The 16,018-nt window shown below is 43.2% G+C and overlaps 1 long non-coding RNA gene across 1 annotated transcript; it reads right to left on the reverse strand.

Moving 5' to 3' along the window:
- Nucleotides 1-5,186: 5,186 nt before the first annotated feature.
- On the reverse strand, nucleotides 5,187-10,725 carry LOC112847897 (uncharacterized). The gene is made up of 2 exons (XR_003221730.1): nucleotides 9,942-10,725; nucleotides 5,187-5,981 (listed from the first exon to the last, which is right to left on the reverse strand). It is a non-coding gene; the product is annotated as an uncharacterized LOC112847897 (long non-coding RNA).
- Between the last annotated feature and the right edge of the window lie 5,293 nt (nucleotides 10,726-16,018).

Raw genomic sequence — 16,018 nt, forward strand, 5'->3', positions numbered from 1 at the left:
TTGCTGAGCACCGTGTACCACATGAAAAACGGTTCGCGGTCAGTAAGCACAACCAGAATTCATACATAAGGCGCGCGGTCAACTTTTGAGAGAATGAAAGGATTTTAGGTCATGCAGCCCCTGGGCTGCATGTCGTTAGCGCGTTAGCGCTGTTAGCTCACTAACACGTTGACACCGTCCAGCCCCACGCACGGGGCAATCCGCGGTAACTCGTTACCTGAGATTTGCTGTGTTCATCTTGTCGTTGCCTGCAGGTGAAGCTATGGGGGAGGGGGAGTTGTTCAGTGAAGGAGAGGCGAGGCCCAGTAACGCAGCGTAGAGACAAAAATGGACAGAAAAGAGGCAAACTTACGGCTCGTTAAGCTGAAAAGCTTAACGAGTGAACCGTCAGCTCGTTCAAACAAACATTAAAGTCCGTTTGGCTCGACACCACCGAACAGAGGCAGCAATATAACATAGCTAACATTAACAGTGCAGTGAATCCTGCTTGTGCCGTCATATTCAGGACTGCAAACCGAGCAGCATCACTGACTTTCAGCTCGTTGTGTTTGTGGATATATGACTGACTTTAATTATCCATAAAATCATCACATTCTCTGTAAGATTAAGGTCGACTATTGAACGGCGAATATTTTAAAGTACAGGCTTTAAGTTAGTACAAACATCACTAATGTCACATAACTTTGCCGAAATGTGGTCAACAGTAATGTTTTAATGTTCTTCATTATTCAACATTTGCACATAAATAAGTGACATAATATTCAGTACTTACTTTTAAAAGTTTACTCTTCCGACGTTTTTTTTCGGCAAAATTATCCACACCCACCGCCACGCTATGAAGTCTGGGATATGTTGGGCGATGAAGTTTACACCGCCACATCCTTGAAATTCAGGGAAATGAAGGACGCATTTGAGGCTGCATTTCGAGCAGCCTTTGAATTGGGACAGCCTCACTGTCGCTGTGACGTAATCGGCTTCAGTACATCCAAGAAAGTCTCCTAAAGAGGACTCAGCTGCGGGATCAGAGTGTCACCAGTGCGGAGCGTGCTCAGGAATGGCAGGAGGCAAGTGTGAGTGCATCTGCACGCACAGTTATGAGAAGACTTTTGGAAGATGGCCTAGTGTCAAGAACGGCAGCAAAGAAGCCACTTTTCTTTCTGACAGACGAAAGCTAAACCAATTCCACAACACTGAAGTTGCAGCATTTTTACAAACCAGTTCTGGTTCGTATCGTGATATTTCATTTTCTTATTGTTGCCCAACATTATACCGGTATTAGCATGAACGGTATGATATAGCCCAGCCATACATGAAAGCCAACCTGATTGTGCATTAATCACACATTAAAATGAACAAAAGAGGTAAAACTGTGTGCCAGAGTCAGGGGTCAGCGTTTTGTTTTTATGTCACAGCACCAGAACGATTGCAGGTGCTCATAAGTAGTTACCATAAATCACCACCTTTCATGGTCTCAGCACATCGACTCTGTTATTAAGAAAATGGGACAAGGCATAGCTATGGCTTTGAAATGCTCTTTCTGTATCACTTCTTCAATTAAGAAAGATGTCATTAATGCACTAGTAATGTCTCATCTGGAGTATTGTTCAATCATTTGGTCAGCAGCTAATAAGACAGATCTTAACAGACTTCAGTTAGTCCAGAATAAGGCGTCCAGATTAGTGTTAAGATGTTCATACTATACTAATATTGATAAAATGCATAATCAACTTTCTTGGCTTCCTGTACAGACTAAAATATTCTATGGCTTACTTGTAGTTATAAAGAAAGCAATTCTGTTAAACACACCACATTTATTCTGCTCAGCTGCAGTATCCAGATGAAATACATAATCATATTACACAGTTTTCAACAAACTGCAATTTAGTAAATGCTCGAGTTAAAAGTAACTTTGTGTAAAACTGTTATATTTAGAGCAACTTTTAAGTGGAATAAATTGCCTTATAAAATTAGAGAATTAGCAACTATTCAAAACTTCAATGAACACTTAAAAGCCGAGTTACAGAGCTTTTAGTTGTTGTAAATATTGTAAGAGATGATTTGTTTTTGAGATTTGTGTAATGTGTCTCAATGTTATTGATATTATTATTATTATTATTGATTGCTTATATTTTAATTGTGAAACATCACTGTGGATGTAAAATTATGTGGATATTTTGAATCCACTTTATTGTATAATATTTTATGAGATTGTATTTGATGGAAGACAAGCAACATCTGTTGTGGAAGCTAATGGGGTTCCTTTTGAATAAACAAATAAACAAACATAAGATTTATTATCACTGAATAATTATGTATAAATCTATACAAATTATAGAAATATGTAATAGGAAACAACTAAATAATATAAATTATAAAATAAGTGTGTGTGTGTGTGTGTGTGTGTGTGTGTGTGTGTACAATCAGGAGGGATGGGCATGATTTTAGTGTTTAAACAGTCATGAATTATTTTTAACAGCAGGTTGTGTTAGAACTACCGGCAGGTGGGGATAAGAGACCTTTAAGGTGTTTGGTGCCACACTCCACCTTCAGATTTAAAACTAGTGTTAATGGAGGGAGTTTGAAGGTTCAGTTTGTTCCACGACTGCATTTCACTCACTGCCTCTGTTTGTATCTCTGTCACTGCAGGACCAACATGGAGCGAGAAGTCAGCGCTCTCAGGAGGCCGACAAACCTCACAGAAGAAAGAGAGAGAAAACATACACCTGTGACGAGTGTGGGAAGGATTTTACTGGGAAGGCTTCACTAAAACAGCATCAGGTCATCCACACTGGAGAGAGACCGTTCAGCTGTGACTTGTGTGGAAAGTCTTTTTCCAGGAAGAGTTCCCTAAAACAACACCAACTCATCCACAGTGGATTTAAAGCGTACAGCTGTGATCAGTGTGGCAGAGCTTTTACTCACAGTAGCCACTTACAGAGTCATCTAGTTACCCACTCTGAAATTAAGGCATACAGCTGTGACGAGTGTGGGAAGGATTTTACTGGGAAGGATGAACTAAAACAGCACCAACTTATCCACAGTGGACTTAAAGCGTACAGCTGTTATCAGTGTGGCAGAGCTTTTACTCACAGTAGCCACTTACAGAGGCATCTAGTTACCCACTCTGGAATTAAGGCATACAGCTGTGACATCTGTGGAAAAACTTTCAGCCGGATAGACAGCCAAAATAGACACCTACGCATTCACTCCAGACATGATGTGTACTGCTGTGAACAGTGTGGCAAAGAGTTTACAACAGACACACAGTTGCAACAACACATGTTTACCCACACTGAGGGACGACCTTATAAATGTGACCTGTGTGAGAAGGCTTTTAAATCTCCACGTCACCTAAGACGACACCAACAGATCCACACCAGAAAGAGACTCTACAAGTGCAGTTACTGTGAGGTATGTATTTATATTGTTATCTTGTCATTTTAGCCTGACTGTTTGGAACAACTCTGCTCATTAAACTGTGTTAGCATGTTAGCAATTCTACTGCATGGAAAAGCAGCTCTGAGTGATTATTCAGATTTTCATGTCAGTTATGATTTTAGTATTACTGTAGTATTATGGTGGTAGTATTGTAGTTATTGCCGCCCAGTAAACTGAGTGTGTTAACTGAAACAGTAAAATGTAATTGGACGTCTGCAGAGATGCTCTTTATTTAAGGCGACGTTCAGGATAAAAATGTTGAATGACTGACTTACACTGTCTTTGTGTCTTTGTTTAGAAGCAGAGCGACACAGATGGATCCAGTTCTCAACCCTGTCATCACTGTGGTGGTGGGAAAGACTTTCGTTGTGACCTCTGTGGAAAAACTTTCAGTCAGCAAAAGAACCTAAAAATACATCAACGTAGACACACTGGAGACAAACTGAAATACTGCAAAGAATGTGGGAGAAGCTTCACCACATCAAGTAGATTAAAACGCCATGAACTGATTCACAGTGGGGTTAAAAAGCACCTCTGTGATCAGTGTGGGTCATCCTTCACCACTGCAAGGGAGCTTAAAACACACAAACGAGTCCACACAGGAGAGAAACCATACAAGTGCAGACACTGTGACAAAAGCTTCTCACAATCAAATAGTCGTAACAATCATGAACGTGCACACATGGAAGGAAACTACAGCTGTGACCAGTGTGACAAGAGCTTCAGGAATCTCAGTTCATACTCCACACACAAACGATCCCACGTTACTAATAAACTGTTTCACTGTTACCAATGTGCCAAAACATTCACCTCATTGTCTGCTCTGTGCAAACATCAGCGTGATCACTCAGGGCTGAATTCACTCCCATCACTGGATCACAGTGAATCTGAAGAGACAGAAAGATCCTCTGGTTTCAGTGTCAGACTCAAAAAGCTTGAGATCAGGCTCCACAGAGTTCAGATAGAATCATTTAAACTTGTGTTGAACTGAACTGGTTGCTGGGCTGAACTTCTACATAATACAGATTTACATGGTGTCAAGAGTTTATTTTTAATAAGACATTCTTCAGGCTGAATAAAGACACTCAAACAGTTAGAATGTAATAACATTAACGTGCACGGGTGAGAACTCTGACGAGACTCACACCGAGTGCAGGCGATGGCTCTTTATTTATAGTTTACATCGTGTATGCAAATACGTCACATTTCCTCTTTTACAAATTCCTTTAAACCAACAGTTGTATATGTGTGTGTGTGTCTGCTTCTTTCTAAAAGACGTGGCGCTGACTTAATCTTTTGTGGTTAGGGAGTCGCGCATCTGTTTTCCTGTTGTGGTTTAGGTGCCTCATCCGTTTTCTATTGTAGTCTGGGTGACCCGCATCTGTTTCCTGCTTAAACTATTTGTATTGCAGAGTTCACTGTCGGGTTGCATGACAATGGAGCAATACATCGAATCTTGTGACATGGGGAAGTACAGCAAATTCTGTGAAATATATAAACACTTTACAATATGCTTGAATATTAAAAGATAATAAAACAAAGAATAAAACACATAAAAAACATAGAATCTCATAACATTCCCTCCTGTTGTTAATATATTTCACTCATACTTCATAGGCTTCAGTAGACAATCACTTGTTTGCACATTTTCAATTGCTACATCATGTGAAGTGTCTGAAATTTTTAAACACAGTCTTCTTCTTCCTCAGTTGCTATCGGGCTATAAGCTTGTGCCAGGAAGATTCCGGTTGCAGTGTCTTATTTGGATAAACAAAAGATACACCCTGCTTTTCTGGGACTCTAAGTCTCCATAGGCAGACCATGGTCATGTTATGGGCTAGTTCGGGCGGTGTGACCGGAAGTGTTATTAAGCTCTTTATTGGTTCCTTTGGAGCACATGCACGCAGACTTGTATTTATTACTGTTTCTAGAGTTTGTAGTAGGTTTACAAAGAATGCCATTTCAGTTTTGTTATGGGGTACATAATTATGCATTAGTTGGCATTCCTCTGACCAGCATCGTCGTCGAGTCCTGTTGGGGACTGGGTCCTCTCCATCTGAAATGTCTGAATGTTCATTTTGCACGTCTATGTCAGGCATTGCTTGTGAGTGTCTGAGTAGTTACTTGAGTGATGGGTTGCTCTTCTGGTTTTGCAGGTTGGACTGATCTTCCTTTACTCTACCGGGCAGGTGGGGCTAGGTCGGTGCTCGGGCTACAATGGGGTTTCTTCAGGTCGACCAAGTTCACCAGATCACCTAGTGTGTTGACTGAAAGCGAAAAGTTAAGAGGGCGGGGTGTACCCGATCTGCCCTCTCCTTTACTTACAGATCACTAGATGACAGGTGAACTGGCGTCTGGGCTTGTGTCCCCTTGTACTTTTTTGGTGTGGCTCTGGTGGATCCACGAAGGTCTTTCAGCGATCTTGCACGCTGTTGGCGTCGTTAGCAGGACCTGAAAAGGGCCCTCCCACCTTGGTGAGCTCCAGTTTTTCCTCTGGAGAACCTTGATCAGGATCCAGTCGCCTGGCTTCAACCTGGAAGAGACTGGAGAAGAATCACTCGGAAGTTGGTTGTTCAAAACTATGTCTTTATTCTCTAGCAGTTTTGTCATCCACTCTGCTAGGGTTGTTTCTCTAACTGACTTGTCTATTGGTTCACTGGTGATGGGCAGAGGAAAAGGTCTACCATGTATAATTTCAAATGGTGTCAGTTTCTGCAAGCATTGGGTTAATCTCATCCACATTTTTACTAGGCCTATACACTCTGGCCACGGTCTTCCTGTTTCTTCCATGCACTTTCTTAGCCTCTGTTTTATTGTGCCGTTTGTCCTTTCTACTAGGCCGGCACTTTGAGGATGATAAGCACAGTGATATTTGATGCTGAATCCTAGTGCTTCAGAGAGTTTGCTGATTACCTCATTGACAAAGTGTGTCCCATTATCTGATCTTATCAGAGTGGGGATGCTATATGTTGGAATAAAATGGTTACATAAGCATTTTGCTGAAGTTTCGAAATTTAGAGTGTGTTCGAAATTTAGAGTGTAAAAGTGTTTTGGAGATTATATCTCTTATCCCTCCTGTTGACGCATGGAGAGTAACTCCATGTGTCACTAAGGCTGCTGTTTTGTGTAGAGATTTTGGAAGTATTGGTTTTCCTTCACAAATCATCAAGTCATCTTTTAGTTTCGCTCCACATTTCAGCCATTTCTTTTGCTCAGCTGTGGGAGCTGCTTTTTGTTCATCCTTTGTCAGTAAAATTGTTTCCCTTTGTAATTTCATAGTCATTCTTCTGATGTGCTGCACACTTGCAAATTGCTAAATGTCGCATCACATGAGGAGTTTCCTCCCATGTAAACAGATGTGTGCCATGATAAAACCTTCTCCACACACTAGAAACAAAAAACTAATTTCAACCGTTGTTACATCTTATTCACTTATTTTATAATACAGTTACTTTTCAAATCTAATATCAATCAACTAATTTGCATATCAGCTTATAATGCGCTAAATTGACAGGTCAACAGAAATGCACGTTCAAAAGATTATCACAAAAAAGAATTTCCTCCATACAGTAAATTACTTGTGTTGCATCAATCAAGGAGAAAGCATCTCACAATTTATTGTATTACCAACTAAATTTATTGTCTGGTCACTGCTTGGTCATACCAGACTCTCTCTGTGTCTTTATTTTTCCTTCTCTGTTTTCACAAACGTTTCACCTATTGTCCTGCAAGCTGGAGAGTTAAATGTCAGTAGTGGGTAAATTCAGCAGTTGATAACAAAACTATTAAGTTTTTCCTGTTTTAACACCAATGTGAGATATAGAGGCGCACATATAGTGTGTGCTCTAGTGTAAGCTGCTCTTCATTGCATGTATGTGTGTTAGTACGCTTGCATGCAGGGCCTCTGGGCCTGTCTCACCCAAAAGGGCATTTTCTTAACAGTTGCCTTTCACTCGCGTGTGTTAAGAAAGGCAAATGTGCTTGTAGCAGTTGTGAGATTATTATGCTGTCATATATTACATTATACCTGTAATCAAAATGAGTGAATCATAATACTGCTGGAGGCCACATCATACTTCTTAGTTAAAAGAATTTGAAAATCATTAGATTTATTAGATAGGTTTGTATTATCCTATACTGCTGACTCACTGCTGATATACTGTGAGTGAGTTACACTGTTTCATGACATTTCATACTGCCGAGTTATGCAGAGAATATTGTATTCAGAGAGTAGGGGCCTTTCTCTTTTTTTCCTTTGTGATAGTAAAGAGAACAGAGCACATGCCACGGGAGCGTCACCCCCACCCTTGGTGGAAGCAGAAAAACAGGGAGCCAAGGTCATAACTCAGGCTCACAAAGAGTCAGAAAGAATGTAAATACTTAGTTTTGTGGCTGTGGCGCATTCTGTATAGCTTTTTTTCTTTGTTTAGTAGCTTTCTGCCTTCACCTGAGGGTGTGCCCTAAGCATGTGACTTCAGGTCTCCATAATTGGAGTTTATTTAAAGATAAATAAGATGATTTCATATATTGCTCGCAGATCATGCACTAGACGATAATGTTGCAGTATTAGCCTGCTTCAACACTTAAACAAAACATCATTCTTTGTTTTATTATTGTTATTATTATTATTATTATAATTATTATTATTATTATTATCCTGTCTCAAAACAGAAAATGAAATTGTAGTTGTTCTTGGCTGAGAAACACAAAACCTCTTTTTTTCTTGTTTTTTTTTTCAAAACAAGAAACTAAGTTTTAATCTCTCAGCCTTGTCACATAAAACAAAACAGATAACCCAGCTCTCGGCTGGCTCTGGACTTATCATCATCGAGGACACAAAAAGAAAAAGAAAAAGCTGCTGCCAGAAACAGAGCAGAAGTGTGATGAAAAACTGAGCTCACAGACAGCTGCATGTGTGACCTTTAATATGCAGCTTCTGCACTAAAAAACAAATACAAAAAAAAAAAATGTGTAACTTGCTCATCAGCTTGGTAGTGTCCACATATTTAATTCATTTTATTCAGCTTTTCAAACCTGTAGCTTTAGCTGTTGTATACAGGGTTTGACTTATTAGTTGTTAGTATAGGTTTGCTCTTCATCTTAACAAAGTCTCATCTAAGATGACAGGTTTACAAGCAGGTCAAGTGTCTCTATGCACCTGATTAGTGTAGTTATTTCCTTATTTTCTTCATCTCCTATATCATTGTACTGAGTTTGAGCAAACCTTAAGCTTGAATCAGACTACTTTTAACAATCTTCCACCTCACATCATAACTGACTGAGGTGCCTCTTCCTATTAATAGTATGTCATTGTTAATGTTATCATTGTATTGTTTTTCCTTTTTTATAACAGCAATAGTATATTACAATACACTACTTCACTACTAATATACAATAGTATATTAGTTTATATTTCATTATGTATCCATCACGGGTCTGTGTGAACCTGCAGCTTCACACCTTCCCAAGCTGGAGACATTTTCCTTGGCTGAACAATGACACAGCCTTAATATGCCTTATGCATCTCTCTTTTTTATTTGATATATTTTGTGTGAATTATCTGGTTTCACGCATTCTATTCATTCAGCTTGGTTGTCTTCCCAATTTTGTTTCATTGCTTTAATTTAAGTTAACCTTAATTTAACCTTTTGTTTATTCCACTTCATTCCTCTTTCCATGCTTTAAAATATTACAACTCTTGTGTATGCTTTGATTTCTTTTTAGCTTCCTTTTCAGTATTTATTTCTGCTTGGAGGGTTTCTTATAATTTAGTTAATGCGGAGGGGCTACATTTTCCCTCCCACGTGGGACATTTAGGTTTTCTTTGGATTTCTCCATCTACATGCACTAATTTGTCCGGCGCCTGGACATTTCTTTTCTAGCCACTGCTCGTCAGCAGTGAGTTTTGTTGTTTTATTTCCCATTTTGATTTTGTGTTATTAATACTACAAACAGAACTGTGTGACCTTCTCTGGTATTAGAGTTAGGGGAGGTTATTAAGGCAGCCTTCTACCCTTGTCCTAATGTCAAGGGCGGCCTTAATTTTATGCGATGAAGCGCAACCTTTTCCCTTCCTCACCAGTATTTCAGTCGACACAGGAAAACAATAGAAGTGGTGTAGGGTCCTACTGTCCCTCTTCAAATGACACTCACTTCCTCTTTTAATACAAACAATTCACATACGCGGCAGTGTAATCCTATTTTAATTGACACTTTCCTTTTCCCATTTACTCCCGGAGTAAACTTTGTCGACTACCAGCTTTTTTTGCTGCGAAACGAGTCACCTCTGGACTGCCAGTTTCGTCTTACAAGCGAGTCTCTTAGACTACCAGCTTTTTTTTTTTATTGCGAAACGAGTCTCTTCTGGACTGCCAGTTTCGTCTTACAAGCAAGTCTTTTTTTTTTTTTAAACTGCCAGTCCCTACAGGACGAGTTTTTCCCTTGGAAAAGTGTCAATCTAAAAGACGATTATTTGCGATGTGTGTTTGAGTGTTAATATTCACCTGGTTATGATGATATAAGTGCCGGTCAGAGATTCCTCCTCGTTCCCCAGGATCGTGGACCTCTTACTAAGAACGCTGGCCAACCCCGAATTCACGTAGTTGGTCTTTTTCTCCTTCATAGGAAAGAGGCTGTCGACAGACTTCAGCGCGGGCTCTCCACGATGTCAGGAAACGACGAGGTCACTCCGTTGGAGCATAAAATTAGTTATAATTCGATGTCCTACATCCGGCTCGAAGGACCAATTAAATGTCAAGAGTTTATTTTTAATAAGACATTCTTCAGGCTGAATAAAGACACTCAAACAGTTAGAATGTAATAACATTAACGTGCACGGGTGAGAACTCTGACGAGACTCACACCGAGTGCAGGCGATGGCTCTTTATTTATAGTTTACATCGTGTATGCAAATACGTCACATTTCCTCTTTTACAAATTCCTTTAAACCAACAGTTGTATATGTGTGTGTGTGTCTGCTTCTTTCTAAAAGACGTGGCGCTGACTTAATCTTTTGTGGTTAGGGAGTCGCGCATCTGTTTTCCTGTTGTGGTTTAGGTGCCTCATCCGTTTTCTATTGTAGTCTGGGTGACCCGCATCTGTTTCCTGCTTAAACTATTTGTATTGCAGAGTTCACTGTCGGGTTGCATGACAATGGAGCAATACATCGAATCTTGTGACATGGGGAAGTACAGCAAATTCTGTGAAATATATAAACACTTTACAATATGCTTGAATATTAAAAGATAATAAAACAAAGAATAAAACACATAAAAAACATAGAATCTCATAACACATGGGATCTTATTTTCTGTCGTTTTACTGAGTCAGTTTTGTCCTTTTTTCTCTGTCCTGGTTTTGCTCGTCTGTAAATAATTGACACTCAGTCAAATACAGTGGCTTGCAAAAGTATTCGGCCCCCTTGAACTTTTCCACATTTTGTCACAATTACAGCTGCCAGTCTTTTAGGGTATGTCTCTACCAGCTTTGCACATCTAGAGACTGAAATCCTTTCCCATTCTTCTTTGCAAAACAGCTCCAGCTCAGTCAGATTAGATCGACAGCGTTTGTGAACAGCAGCTTTCAGATCTTGCCTGGATCTGGACTTTGACTGGGCCATTCTAACACATGGATATGTTTTGTTTTAAACCATTCCATTGTTGCCCTGACTTTATGTTTAGGGTCGTTGTCCTGCTGGAAGGTGAACCTCTGCCCCAGTCTCAAGTCTTTTGCAGACTCCAAGAGGTTTTCTTCCAAGAATTCCCTGTATTTGGCTCCATCTATCTTCCCATCAACTCTGACCAGCTTCCCTGTCCCTGCTGAAGAGAAGCACCCCCAGAGCATGATGCTGCCACCACCATATCTGACAGTGGGGATGGTGTGTTCAGAGTGATGTGCAGTGTTTTCCGCCACACATAGCGTTTTGCATTTTGGCCAAAAAGTTCCATTTTGGTCTCATCTGACCAGAGCACCTTCTTCCACATATTTGCTGTGTCCCCTGTAAGGAAGGAAGTATTATTTTTCTGTTATTTTTATTATTTCCATTTATTATTTCATTTTTATTAATTCTATTTTTATTATTTTGTTATTACTGTTGCATCATAATCATATAACAAGCATTTACATTGACGCATTCATTGAAGTATTGATATTGTATTCATAGGTTTAAACATATATGCACCCAATTAATTAGTCTTTAGTACAGGTCCAGTAAGAACCACTTTAAACTGTGGAGTTGAATCTATAACCCAAAATGCTTTTGAATGCTTTTATAATCTTAAATGTTTATATGCAGACTGCATGGTGACAGGAAGTATACTCTGTGCCAAAGTGAGACAGGAAACTGCATGTTTGCAGGGCATGCTTTTGCAGAAGTGAAACCGAAAGCAGAGGACACTGGCTTCCACCGGGGAGAAGATGGAAGCCAGTGTCCTTTAATTGTGTCACAAGTTGTCAAATAGAACATTTGTGGTTTTGAGTTGACGTATCCATGTATTGTATTTGTGAACGCAAGAGGGGGCGTTAAACCCCGATGCTATAAGACGATTGTCTTGTGTATTTTTGAGCGGAGATCTACAGCTGATGTTGCTGTGTACATCTTCCCACGGTGCGTGTGTTTCATTAAAATCTTCGTTTGACTCCACCTGACAGGGTCAGTGTGTTATTCCGATCTCCTCCATCTCTCTCTCCTCAAAATGAACCTTAACATTTGGGGGCTTCGTCCGGTGGTTGAGGGGGAGAGTGTGTTTGGAGGTGTAGACGGAGTCGGACGGGCAGGCATTGGTCAGTGGTCGAAAGTGAGTGACAAGCCGGCATACATCAAAAGGTAGGCACCACCTGTTGAATTATTTCCAAAGTGTGCCAGATTGGACATTACAAAATTAAAAGTCTACTCACTGAAATTACTGGTAGATGTCTGTTTTGATTTTGTTGAAAATCTCATGAGAACTGAAACTGAAGTAATGATAATGAAACGCTGAATGATAGTACTGGGTAAAGAGAATAAGTGTATTTAAAGCAGCTGGACTGCAGAGTGAATTTAGTATGATAGGTAATTGGTGAAAGTTTGTGACAGTTAAGTCTCGATTGAATATAAAGCCGGGCTTGAACATCAATATAATTGCTTGTGTGATTTTATGTGCTGTTTTCAAATTAATTAAATTGTCTTAGGACGGGACTCTGGGATAGTCCTAGGAAGTGCATCGCTCAGAGGTAACGCTTGCCGGGGCTGGGGACGCTCAGCCCCGTCCTCTATGAGGGATAGTCAGGTGGCTACTGTGGGAAGTGGGGCATTCCAGAATAGCCAGTGATTGAATCACTTTTTACTGTCCGGGACAGTACATTGCGCGTTATTGGTCAGAGAAACCCGGTTTCGGGCGTGAAACTTTAACTTAAAATTTCGAGAAAGCCTTGGCTGTGAAATGCCAAAGATAGAGCTTCTGTTTTTGCTCACTACAACTGTATAAATAGAGTTTGAATTCATTACTGTGGATGTATAGTAATTCACTAAGTTTTGACATATATTGAGTGCATTGTACAGTACCTAAGACCACTATATATTTTTCAGTAATAACCTCTCTTGAGCAATAAATGCTGGTGTGTTTTAGTTTTTTTTCAGTTATGTGTGTGCTGTGAGAAGCTGTGAGAATGATTTGAGGTTTCAGTTGTTTTTCTTGGACTTGCTCTTTCTGATTATGGAAAGCATGTCCAAAATACTTGTACCTGACAGGGTCAGTGTGTTATTCCGATCTCCTCCATACTCTCTCTCCTCAAAATGAACCTTAACACCACATGGCTTGTGGCAAACTGCAAACGGGACTTCTTATGGTTTTCTTTTAACAATGGTTTTCTTCTTGCCACTCTTCCATAAAGGCCAACTTTGTGCAGTGCACCACTAATAGTTGTCCTATGGACAGATTCCCCCACCTGAGCTGTAGATCTCTGCAGCTCGTCCAGAGTCAGCATGGGCCTCTTGGCTGCACTTCTGATCAGCACTCTCCTTGTTCGGCCTGTGAGTTTAGGTGGACGGCCTTGTCTTGGTAGGTTTACAGTTGTGCCATACTCCTTCCATTTCTGAATGATCGCTTGAACAGTGCTCCGTGGGATGTTCAAGGCTTGGGAAATCTTTTTGTAGCCTAAGCCTGCTTTAAATTTCTCAATAACTTTATCCCTGACCTGTCTGGTGTCTAAATCCAATCGAGAATCTGTGGCAAGATCTGACAACTGCTGTTCACAAACGCTGTCCATCTAATCTGACTGAGCTGGAGCTGTTTTGCAAAGAAGAATGGGCAAGGATTTCAGTCTCTAGGTGTGCAAACCTGGTAGAGACATACCCTAAAAGACTGGCAGCTGTAATTGCAGCAAAAGGTGGTTCTACAAAGTATTGTGGCGAGCTCAGGCAAGGAGGAGACAGCGGTTTCTTGGGAGCACAGCTGTTTATTAGAATTGGCCCAGAACACGGCCGCGAGCCAACCGCTCAGCCCCGCCAAAAACAGCAACAACCACACAGGGCGCCCTCTGACCCGGAAACACACACAAAACATAACTGTAATAACAAAACATAAATGTCCATAACAAATCCCCTAACAGCCCAGCCCGCTACATAGCCCCCACCTAAGGGGTCAGTCGTCCCCGACAACCCCATTACCCAACACAAAGTCCTGCAACTGTCCATGTGTCTTCCTTCGGCGCACAGGCCGATCTCGACCAGCAGGGTAAGAGTCACTTGGATGAGAACCTGGGGTGCCACCAGCATCCCCTGCCCTGGCGGCTGCGGGAGCGGGCGGGCAGTACGGTGAGAGCCTGTCCTGGTGCAACACCGCCACGCGTCCTGGACCCGGCATGCGGATCCGGTACACCACTTCTGTTAGCCTCCCCACGACCTCCGCCGGCCCTTGCCAGTGACCGCCCAGCCTAGGGGACACCCCTCTCTTGCAAACCGGGCAGTAGACCCAAACCTTGTCGCCAGGCACGAAAGCTCCCCCTCGGCACCTGGTGTCGCAGGCTCTTTTCTGTCGTACTCCGGCGCTGACCTGGGCCTGGCGGGTGTAGTCATGAACCACTCGCGGCCGCTCCCTCAGCCTCCTGTAGCAGTCCCTGGCCACCAACACGCGCCGGTTCTCTGCCTCGGGGATGGGGAAAGGCCCTAGGACGTCTCCTCCCACTCTCTCCATCGGGGCCCCCACCTGAACCAACGTCGCATCAGCCTCCTGCTCCTGCTTCAGCTGCTGCATGGTCAACGAGAGCCATCCCCCTCCGCCGGCTGTGGCCCGAGCAGTAGCCACGCCCCGTGCCTCCTGGGCCCGCTCTCCCTGCCGTTTCGAGAGGGCCAGCTGGCGTGGGCGCAGACAGATGGGTTGAGCTGAGCCGGTGTTGGTGGTGTGCTGAACCTGCCGAGTCTGCCTGCAGTCTCCGGTTCCCTGCTTTTGACCGCACTGGAGGGCCAGAGTCTCTGTACCAAGAGTGATAGCCAGCTTCGCGGTGTCAACACAGGCCCCCCAGCGGGTCAGCAGATCAAGGCCGATGATGCACTGTTCTTGGATGTCAGCAAGCCAGAAGTCGTGCACCAGCTCCAGATCCTTCACTCGGATCCGCAACGGTTTCTTCCCCCGCACGTCAGTTCTCTCCCCCTTCACTGTCATCAGCTGGGTGTCGGTGGGTGACCAACCCATCACAAGCAGCCCGGATGTTCCAGGAAACACACCAGGTCGTATTAGGGAAATGGTGGACCCCGTGTCCACCAGGGCCTGGAAGGGCTGGTCCTCAACACAGCAGCTCAAGTAGAGTCCCTTGAGGTGCCCGACTAGGCCCGCCACCGTGCATCGTTCTTGGAGGGGTGCAGGAAGCTGGAGCGGTGGTCCCCTCGCTGTACCGCTCCCCCTCTCATCCCCCTGAGGCCACATAGTTCTGGCCTTTGGGGCGGGCGCCAGGCAGTCGCGCGCCACGTGGCCAGGCTCGTCGCACCGGTAGCAGCGGTCGGTCGGTCGACGGGGATGCCTCCAGGGCACCGAGGGCTGCAGCTGGCATACCTCCGGGACCTCCCCCTCCCTGTCGTAGTCTGCGGCTCTGATTTGAGGGTAGTTTGGGGGGGGCACCTGCTGGTTAGGTGGTGAGGTGAGCACCAGCTCGGCCCTTTCAGCCTCAAGGAGCGCCTCACGGAGAGTCTGAGGCATGGCCAGGCGGACGTGTTGGCGTAGTTGCTCTGGAAAAAGTCCTCGCAGGAAAGCATGCAGGCTAAGCTCCTCACAGGCTGCTGCTGGGAACTCTGGGTAGCCACGACGAGCATACAGCAACACATCTGCTGCAAAAGTGCCCAGGCTCTCCCCCGGCCTACGGCTCCGGTTGGTCAGCTGCTCCCTGCTCTGATCAGTGGAGTGCCGCTGCCCGAATCGCCTCTCGAGTGCTATGGTGAGGGCCTGGAGCTCACGCTGCTCTGACGCGGCTAGGTCAAGGAGTACCTGTAGTGCGTCTCCTTCCAATGCTAGCGCTAGGTGTGTGGCAGCCTTTTCGTCGCTCCAGCCATTATGTCTCGCGGCTAGCCGTACTTGTGAGAGGTAGGGCTCTAGCGGGGTTAGCCCGTTAT

The sequence above is a fragment of the Oreochromis niloticus genome, linkage group LG9 (genome assembly GCF_001858045.2).
Source record: "Oreochromis niloticus isolate F11D_XX linkage group LG9, O_niloticus_UMD_NMBU, whole genome shotgun sequence".
Classification (NCBI taxonomy): domain Eukaryota; kingdom Metazoa; phylum Chordata; class Actinopteri; order Cichliformes; family Cichlidae; genus Oreochromis; species Oreochromis niloticus.